Here is an 11,506-nt window from a genome sequence, read left to right on the forward strand (position 1 = left end):
GGAGGTTTGATATGTTACAAAACAAGGTTAAACCAACCATTTCTTTTCTTAAAATGTCCTGAACTAAGTCAGGGAAATGGCCATTGTTATGTTATAGTTCGTTTCTGCAAGTGTGAATTTTAATGTTGTGTTTCTGTTGTGTCGTAGTTCTCCTCTAATATTTGATGCGTTTCCCTTTTAGTTTGTAACCCGGATCTGTATTTTTTTCTCTATCAATTTATGAACTTCGAACAGCGGTATACTACCGTTGCCTTTATTTGAGCATTTGGTGCCATTTGAAAATGGACTTTCCGATTTGATTTTCCTTGGTGTTCGGTATTTTTAGAATTTGATATAAACATAAGATATAAAAATTGAAAGACCCTCCGTGTAGCCTCTCATTGATTACGTTTTCGCTATGTACATTTTCAAGCAGGATAGAAAATAAAATTGACTGTATGTGTTGGAAAATATTTGGAAAATCTTACTGCCGGGTGGATTTTTATAATACTGCCATCATATCTTGTTTATCATGATTCCTAATAAGATAATTTGATAATTTTTTGGTTGTCATATTTTTAGTTGAAATAAATATAAATCTAAACCAATTTCTTCGGCTATCTTTTTAAATCAAAATCTTAATGTTAAACATTTTAAATTACTCTCTAAACTGCTGTGAATAAATGTTGAAGTTAAATGTTTATAATCATATACTTTGATTAAGTTATATTTTATGCTTATATATTTACAGCTGAAGAGAAACTCTTAAAATGGACAACATAATTTAAAATGATTTTATACAAGATAAGTTTCTAGTCTATTAAATCTATAATAGTGATTTTTCAGTGGTAGTCGTCTGTTTATAAAGTCAATAAATTTTTCTCGTTGTTTTTCGTTTTATACAGATTATTAGACCGTTTTGTCCCGTTTGGATAGTTTTACACTAATACTTTTTGGGGTCCATTAAAGCTTGCTGTTCGGTATGATCCAAGGCTCCGTATTAAAGGCCGTACCTTGAACTATCATGGTTTATTTTTATAAATTGTAGTTTGGATTGAGAGTTGTCTCATTGGCACTTATACCACATCTTCCTTTATCCATTGATTACACTTAATCATGAGAAATGAATATTCAATAGTATCGTAAACATTTTTACAATTTTTTACAATGACAAAAACAACAAGAACAGATAACCTAACAGGAAAACAAGAATTAACATAAACGTTTTACGGATCTATATTTACTGTTGTTTTCATTCATCTTATAGCGTTGATATAACAGTTCAGCTAAGCGAAGTGAAATTAAGGATTTGTGTAGGTCATCTAACGGAATTTGGGGTTGTTGACATTTTATTGAGTGTTGTTTAATATGTTCTTTTAAAAAAACTTTTAATATACTTTTATGACCTTTTAATGACTGTGTTTAATTAGATTATGATCATTTATTAGTACTCATGTATTAAAAATCTGAAATGTACTTTTAAGAAAATAGGTAATTGTAATTTTGTTAGTCATAAAACCTGTTAATCTATGCCTCATTTACTCGTTTTCATTTAAGACTTTGAAAAAGTTTCTTTCAATTTAAATATATATATAATTTTCCAACATGAAACAAAGAAAGCTGATAAAAGTTCGAATAGATAAACTAACGTACGTACAAAACATTAAGACACATTTTGAAGAATAAGATTCTCGTTTGCATATATAATAATGCTTATAATGTCCCTTTGATATCGGTCGCCTCTCTTTCATGAAAGAATTGTTCAAATGTGATTTGCAATTGTAAATTTTTATTTGATTGTAAATTTAACTTTCAAAAGTTAAATTTATGATTTTAAATAACACTCCACCTTTACATTGCAAGGAAGATATTTTATATTCAGGAACCCTACAACTATCTATTTTGACATTTTTTAAGAATGCAAAAAAAATCCGATGGAGACTATGTGACTAATTTAAATAGATGATGTCCCATGCAAGCACTATTTAGATTTTTTTCACTTAAATTTCTATTCAAGGCAAAAATCTATGGAAAATGATTTTAGATATTTTATGTTCTTTTGATAATGTTCTTCCCTAAACCTTGCAGCTTTTCAAGCTTTCTATTGTTTTCTCTTGTTAACATTGCGAGAAATATATACATGCTTTAAATATATTAGGTTGTATGTGGTACTACGCATATACAAAAACTCAAAATGTAAAAATAAAAAGACATGTGGTTTTCTTTTATTATTATAATTTTTATTCTTTCCTAAGCTGTTGAATATTTTTTTTAATCAACGTGTGGTTCTCTAATCTTGATCTCAGTTAGTTAATGGTGAACACTCAATTCTGACTTCAAATGTTCCTGTTTTTGTCTGCAAATGGTTTCAAAATCGGCAGATACATAGATTCCGCCACCAAATCTTTTGCAATTCGATATTTATCCACTCTCGACCGTTACATTTTAATTAAAAAACCTTAGTATTTCCAAAATCAATAAAGGCAACAGTAGTATACCGCTGTTCAAAACTCATAAATCCATGGACAAAAAACAAAATCGGGGTAACAAACTAAAACTGAGGGAAACGCATTAAATATAAGAGTAGTACAACGACACAATATTAAAATGTAACACACAACTAAACGGACTAAGCATAGGACAAAATCCTATGAGAATAAAAAATATAACATCAAAACCAAATAAATGAATTTAGGATAGATAAGTACCGTGACACGTCTTTTAGCAATGTGAATTCACACTAAAAAATTAGAGAAAACAAAAGTTTTGTAAACAGTTACAACACTATAATTTATTTAATTTATAAATATGACATATTAATGATAATTCATGTCAGCACTGAAGACTACTGGGCTGGTGATACCCTCGGGGAATTAAAACTCCACCGGAGTATCCTGAACTTTTTTTCGCTCAATATATATTCCTAAACAAAATAATTTAAATTGATTACTATGAACTGATTGAACTAAGTTTTTAAGAAGTTTTATTATTAACGGTTCAATTATTTTACCAGTGTTCTAGTCTCATCAATCGATTATGTGGAGACTAATCAAGGTAACACACAACAAAGTGAATTGGTGAACATGTCTTTATTTTGAAGATATTTGAACATTCCGAATCAGCAGGCGATAGGGATGACCAGTAATTTTAGCTTATTTACATTGTTTCTTGCAATGCATCTTGACATATCAAACCAAAAATACTATTTTGACCTATCAAACCAAAAATACTATTTTGACATATCAAACCAAACATAATATTTTGACATATCAAACCAAAAATACTATTTTGACATATCAAACGAAACATACTGTTTTGACATATCAAACCAAACATACTATTTTGACATATCAAACCAAACATAATATTTTGACATATCAAACCAAAAATACTATTTTGACATATCAAACGAAACATACTGTTTTGACATATCAAACCAAAAATACTATTTTGACATATCACACCAAACATAATATTTTGACATATCAAACCAAACATAATATTTTGACATATCAAACCAAAAATACTATTTTGACATATCAAACGAAACATACTATTTTGACATATCAAACCAAACATACTATTTTGACATATCACACCAAACATAATATTTTGACATATCAAACCAAACATACTATTTTGACATATCAAACGAAACATACTATTTTGACATATCAAACCAAACATACTATTTTGACATATCAAACCAAACATAATATTTTGACATATCAAACCAAACATACTATTTTGACATATCAAACCAAACATACTATTTTGACATATCAAACCAAACATACTATTTTGACATATCAAACCAAAAATACTATTTTGACATATCAAACGAAACATACTGTTTTGACATATCAAACCAAAAATACTATTTTGACATATCAAACGAAACATACTATTTTGACATATCAAACCAAAAATACTATTTTGACATATCAAACGAAACATACTATTTTGACATATCAAACCAAAAATACTATTTTGACATATCAAACCAAACATACTATTTTGACATATCAAACCAAACATACTTTTTTGACATATCAAACCAAACATACTATTTTGACATATCAAACCAAACATACTTTTTTGACATATCAAACCAAACATACTATTTTGACATATCACACCAAACATAATATTTTGACATATCAAACCAAAAATACTATTTTGACATATCAAACGAAACATACTATTTTGACATATCAAACCAAACATACTATTTTGACATATCACACCAAACATAATATTTTGACATATCAAACCAAACATACTATTTTGACATATCAAACGAAACATACTATTTTGACATATCAAACCAAACATACTATTTTGACATATCAAACCAAACATAATATTTTGACATATCAAACCAAACATACTATTTTGACATATCAAACCAAACATACTATTTTGACATATCAAACCAAACATACTATTTTGACATATCAAACCAAAAATACTATTTTGACATATCAAACGAAACATACTGTTTTGACATATCAAACCAAAAATACTATTTTGACATATCAAACCAAACATACTATTTTGACATATCAAACCAAACATACTATTTTGACATATCAAACCAAACATAATATTTTGACATATCAAACCAAACATACTATTTTGACATATCAAACCAAACATACTATTTTGCTGACCGTTTGAGACTTATGTGTAGTCAAGATCGCTCAACTTCCTTTAGTTAAAGAAAAACAATCCTGTAAGTTTTCTGTATGTTTAATGCATTCCGAAAGACTAAGGTTGCTTTACCAAAAGAGTTAAATTGGCATAGCCTTACTAAGATTTACAGGTTTTGATTTAATGTACCAAATGTTTTACGTCAAATGACAACACGAGCCTTGTATAGACATAATCAATTAAAAGCCTGTTATCTTTGGTAGGTTTTTATGGACATAAAACGAAATTCCCTTGCCATTTGGGAATGTCCTAATGTTATCACTGAACTAGTATATATTTGCTTAGGAGCCAGCTAAAGGACGACTCCGGGTGCGGGAATTTCGCGTTGCATTGCAGACCTGTTGGTTACCTTCTGCTGTTGTCTGCTCTATGGTTGAGTTGTTGTCTCATTGGCACATTCCCAATTTCCAATCTCAATTTTATAATCAGTTAAAAGTCTGGTATCTTTGGTAAGTTTTATATTTTCGAAATAGTGAGGTTGCTTACCACAAGAGTTAGATATCCATAACCTCACCGAGTTTCCCGGTTTTGATTGTACCAAATGTTTATGCGAAACACAAAACGAATTTAGACATAATCAATTAAAAGCCTGGTATCTTTGGTAAAGTTTTAGAGGCATAAAAAGAAATTCCCTTACCGTTTGAGAATGTCCTAATGTCTGTGGAATGGCTGCAACTGCATCCATTAAAAGTTGTAATAATTAAAAAGTCCATATGGTGACTCATTCTTAAATCGCATGTAGATGTGATAGTAAATAGAAGAAAATGACAAAAAAGTGATATTAAAATTGCATTTATTATATACATTATAATCTATTGTATATATTTGTTGACATAGGAGAAAATATAAATAATTTGAATATAGCTCAATTGAAAAAACTAGAGGCTCTAAAGAGCCTGTGTCGCTCACCTTGGTCTATGTGCATATTAAACAAAGGACACAAATGGATTCATGACAAAATTGTATTTTGGTGATGGTGATGTGTTTGAAGTTCTTACTTTACTGAACGATTTTGCTTCTTACAATTATATCTATCATGAACTTTGGGTCATGTTGACTTATCTGTAGATCTTACTTTGCTGAACATTATTGCTGTTTACAGTTTAACGCTATCTATAATAGTATTCAAGATAACCAAAAACGGCAAAATTTCTTTAAAAATTACCAATTGGAGGGCAGCAACCCAACAACCAGTTGTCCAATTCATCTGAAAAATTCAGGGCAGATAGATATTGACTTGATTAACAATTTAACATCTTGTCAGATTTGCTCTAGATGCTTTGGTTTCATAGTTATAAGCAAAAAACTGCATTTTACCCCTATGTTCTATTTTTAGCCGTGGCGGCCATCTTGGTTGGTTGACCGGGTCATCGGACACATTTTTCAAACTAGATACCCCAAAGATGATTGTGGCCAAGTTTGGTTTGATTTGGCCCAGTAGTTTCAGAGGAGAAGATTTTTGTAAAAGTAAACGACGACGGACGACGACGACGACGGACGACGACGGACGACGACGGACGACGACGGACGACGACGGACGACGACGGACGACGACGGACGACGACGGACGACGGACGACGGACGCCAAGTGATGAGAAAAGCTCACTTGGCCCTTCGGGCCAGGTGAGCTAAAAATGAAGAAAATATGTTTTGTAAAGAAGGGTCTTTGGGCAAACTGCAAAGGATCCACTATGGTGATTTGTTCCTGTAAAAAAAATAAAAAAATACAGAAATTAAATCAAATTGATGTTCATGGAGTTTGAATAAAGATTACAGCGAATGCATTTCAAAACGTTACGATCGATTCTCTATTAATAAAGTCGGGCAACATACCGCCGCGAAAAGATGCTCGACATATTTGTTACAAATTCGTGTAACATGTGTAATGTATGGATCCAAATCATATCTTCTACAATCTATGCTCCGTTGGAATGCTAATGATAGATGTATCAAATTTTCGTATGCATCATGTTCAGGGGATGAGGAAAATACATTATCAGTATTCCTCTTGTATCAAATGATTATTTATAAAATTTCTGCAATGGTTAAAAAAACCAAAAAAAAACCAACACGAGTTAAATTTCATGCTTTCAAAGCGCATTACTGGATTTATCTTCCTCAAGAACGTCTAAACCCAAAATGCAATAACATACAGTAGTTCGTGTGTACAAATATTTCAAATAATAGAGCAAGGAACCGACGTAATCACACTATATTCTTTTTAGAATGATTACATATTGTATGTGCCTGCATTATGTCTAATTTTAAAGAAAATTACTAATGCATGGAATACGATACACATTTCATACATTCATGTACCGATGACGTTACACTGTTAAAGATACAAAAGACGATATAACAGTTTCGCGTACTTTTTCATTTGTTGCACTTTTACGTAAAATCATTGACTTAAATTGAAATAATTTTGATATGTTGCCTTATAATGGAGATAACTGTATTTAAGGTTGGCCTGCTGAAATTTTTAGACTAATATCGAAAATACCTGTCTTCGCTACGCGTCGTCATGTAAACTCGTTTTACGGAAGCCAAGTTTAAAATACAAAACAGTTATCTCTTAAATCCTCTCAAAATAATGTCTTAACTTATTATGATTTATGAAATGAGGGCATACTCGGATGCATAATGACATATGTGGTGTAACTATCTTTTCACTCCTATTTCGAAATTAACATATCTTAGTGAATTCGAAATGTCTAATTAATATAATGTAGATTGCAATATATCAATTATGTAAAAAGAGTAGAGCCAGGAAACATAATAAACGAACCTGTCAAAGTGTTTTTGTAACTTCAATTATTGGAGTAAATCTAATGGGTATGCATTGGTGTATGTTATTTAAAAGTAGAACTAAAATTATATATCATCCGATTCATATTAATAAATAATTAACCTGAACTACGATTAGATTTAATTTTCATTTTCCCACCTTATCCCATGATTAGGTATGTGTCGCCGCCTCGCCCATTGAAATTTTTATTAAAAAGAATATTGTATATAAAAAATATTTTATCAAAATTATTTGTGGGCGAAATGTGGCGTCACTGTTAATTTTTTAGATAACTGTCAAAATTTTCAGAATTATGCCTGAAAAACCCCATGTTTTTTCGAATTGCACCTTCATTATGACGCCACAATTATGTCACTAATGACGCAGTTTCTGAGAACAAATTTAAAACTGAAACAATTGGACATTGTAACATATATTTTAATCAAGTTTTTACTACATTATCACAGTGAAGTTTTTTCAGATTTTTTTGGGCCAAAATTACGAGTTAGTTAAACAACTTCTTTCTTGTTTTATTCTAGCTATTCGATTTGAAATAACATTTCTTACCTTTTTTTATTTACAACATTTTTTACAACAGCAAATAATTATTACAAGGATAATAATCACAAAAAGTATACAACCGACAGCTATACCTGCAATCTCCCTAAAATAAAAACTCGAAAGGATGTAATTGATATGCAAAATACGACATTTCGCGTCTGAACAAGTTTTATTTTGTTTGTTTGCGAGAACTAATCAAAGATTCATATTCGTTAACAATAACATGAGTAATTATCATTCCAATTTTAGCTGCAGTTTTTGATGATGTTTTTCCTTAAACTAATTTGTTTAACATCTTTTGAGATATTATTTGTTTATCCGCTCATTATGGTAAAAATCACAAAAAGAAGCTAGCGATAATTTCTGTTAAAATGTGTTTGGAAGCATCAATTTTTGTAAGACTACTTTTACAAATATTTCAGTTTAGTTGAGAAATAAATAGCATTACATTTATTTTGTTTTAGAATAGAGAGTTCATATTGTAAGTGATAAACGTTTGACCTCTTCCTCTTTTATTAGGGACCAGCTTTAATGTACAGGGTAAACAAGAACTATTATGATTTGTAGGCGATAATATGGTTGAAGGATATCCCCACGCAAATTACCGTTTTATTATTTACTCCTCTGAAATAAGATCTTTTTAGATTTTCCAAATCAATTTTGAAATGAAAAATAAATAATATATGAAAGAAACACGGGAACCATGAACATCAAAATAATGAACAAAATAACTTTTTAATGATATTTTGTTACTTGTACTGTTTGTCTGTTGAGTCATATACATTTAAACAATATATTTTATTTACTATTTAAATATGTTATTGTACGCATTGATGAATGTTTGTCTATTCTACACTGGCTATAGATTTAGGGGAGGGTTATATGCCCAACCTGTTCTAAGTCAGGAAACTCTGGCCTTTGTTAGTCTTGTATTGTTTTTTAAATGTTTTAGTTCATTTATATGTTTTTGAGTTTAACATGATGTCTGTTTTCACTGAACTACAAATGTAGTACACCTTTTTGTTTTTTGGCCAGCTAAAGCTCGCATCGGAACATAGACTTTCCCGCTGTGTTGAAAACACATTGATGGCTTTCGGCTGTTTTCTTGTCTTCAGGTGGGTTGTTGTCTCTTTGACAAATTTCCATTTTCCATTCTTAATTTTAATTTCATCATTTTCTGTCTTTATGTATGTAAGAGTCTGAAGTTCAACATAATACATATTACACAAACAGATAACGTCCTATGATTTATTCAACGACATTGATGAAAATAAAATAAAAAACGACGACGTCGCATGTGCATAAAACGATCCCGGTTTTTATTCAATTACTGTAAATTCAGAAATTATTGCGAGGTTTTTATTATTGCGAATAATGCGACTGAGTTGTAAACGCAATAATTAAAACTCGCATTTTGTAATATTTTAACTGAATTAAGCATGACTTTTCTCAAAATCTTAAAAATTAAAATCGCATTCAAGTGTAAAATGACAAAATCGCAATTATAAATGCACGCAAAAATTTCTGAATTTACAGTACATGTATTTTTACATTAGTACTTATGCTTTTTATACATATTCTATATTATATTTTTACCCATCTGATAGTGAATTGGTTCCGGAATCTTCTGAAATAGCTGTTTCTGAAAGATATATTATAGTTAAAATGAAATATAACTTAATTATTAATTCACAATAAAATTAAAACATGCATTCAATTTAAAGATGAATTCTACATAATTAGACAATACTTACCAGGAACAATGATAGATCAGATATTGATATAAACTCCCTATATGAGAAAAACTATTTACATTTAAGCACAATAACAGCTCTGTTTCCCAGCAGCTTTTTGTAATCACGGTTCATACATAAACACGTCCAGACAAAACAATTCAGAAATATAATATAGCGTTTAATAGCAATATAATGGATAACTAAAAACGGAACATTACAAATATCACAAAATAATCACAGTTCCAGCTATTTGAAAAGTCGTATGTACGTAAGGTGTTCATATGAAGCAATGCCGGTCTACAATTTACTTTCCTGCATTCATAATTCACCTATTTAGAATGTAAAGAATCAGGGGTAATTTCATTGTTTTTACCCCAAACTGAAAATAACGTCACGTCATTGGTTGAATTTATATTGTTTATGACATATTTAACCAATTACAACGTTTTGATGTACACTCTTTAAAATACTACCCAGGATGCATTAGATTCTGAAACGGCGAATTGATGTAAACGACTGATACTGACATCACAAATCATGTCTACTGTAGAGGTAGGTAAAGACGTAACTACCATATCATTTCAGATTTGCCTGACACTAAATGGACGTAAATAATTCTAATTGACTCCTTTTTCGATCTGTGGTGAATATTTATTGTATTTTCATTAAGAAGAACATCAACAGCGTCAGCGTACAAACTTCATACATATACACCAGGCAACGTATCATGAATCAAGAGAAGAAAGGCTACCAATAATTGACATATAATGTTGTAATATTTACTGAACATGGTTTGTTACAATAAAATACTTTGACTTTTATTTGTACATTTAATATAAATGTTGACCATTTGACATTCTACACGACATGATCATGATTATAAATAAGTTGATTTTTACAAAATTGAATGATGAGTTTAGTACACCAAAACTAGTGGAAATCAAATCTATAGACGATGCTGTTTCCAAACATGTGCACATACATGACACAAACAGTAAGCCTTATTTGTTCAAAAGAAGGGGGTTTAAAATTTTATTTATCGATTTTTTTCGTTACTGTGTATTGCTTCTTGAAAGTATTATAACAATTCTCAAATGGACAATTGATGGTATACAATTAATATCCATAATACAAATAACTTACCACAGTTTGTTCCTGTAAAACCTGTAGAACAGGTACACGTGTATTGAGCATTTTTAGAACTGCATGTTCCACCGTTTTGGCAGGGCATCTCGACGCATGCTGAAAAAAATTAATGTCAAAACGATCAATACTGTGGATTTATTAATATTCGTTTGATACCAATTTTCGTGGATATCGTGGGAACAGGGGAACCACGAATTTAAATGTTCAACGACATACAAATATTCCAAAGGAACGCATGCAAACTATTCCAAAAAAACGAATTTAGCTGTCCTCGAATATGTGAGTTTTTCGCAATCCACATAAATTGGTATGCACGAAAATAAATGAATCCACAGTATATCAAAGTATCATAATGTTTCTAATTTCCGTCATTAGTTTATCATCATAAGCAAAGATGAATATAGACGTTTAGAAGATGTTCACTTATTAAACATGGGTCTGGTTCATTTAGCATTTTGGACAATGAAATATTTTTAAACTTAAACAATGGTCTATTGACAATGAAATTTTTAAACAAAGTAGTCTGTTGGTAGCCAAATTCATAGCCAGTAATATGTTTCAAGTAACATTAGATCAGTTGTTT

This window comes from Mytilus trossulus, chromosome 14 (assembly GCF_036588685.1).
Source record: "Mytilus trossulus isolate FHL-02 chromosome 14, PNRI_Mtr1.1.1.hap1, whole genome shotgun sequence".
Lineage (NCBI taxonomy): Eukaryota > Metazoa > Mollusca > Bivalvia > Mytilida > Mytilidae > Mytilus > Mytilus trossulus.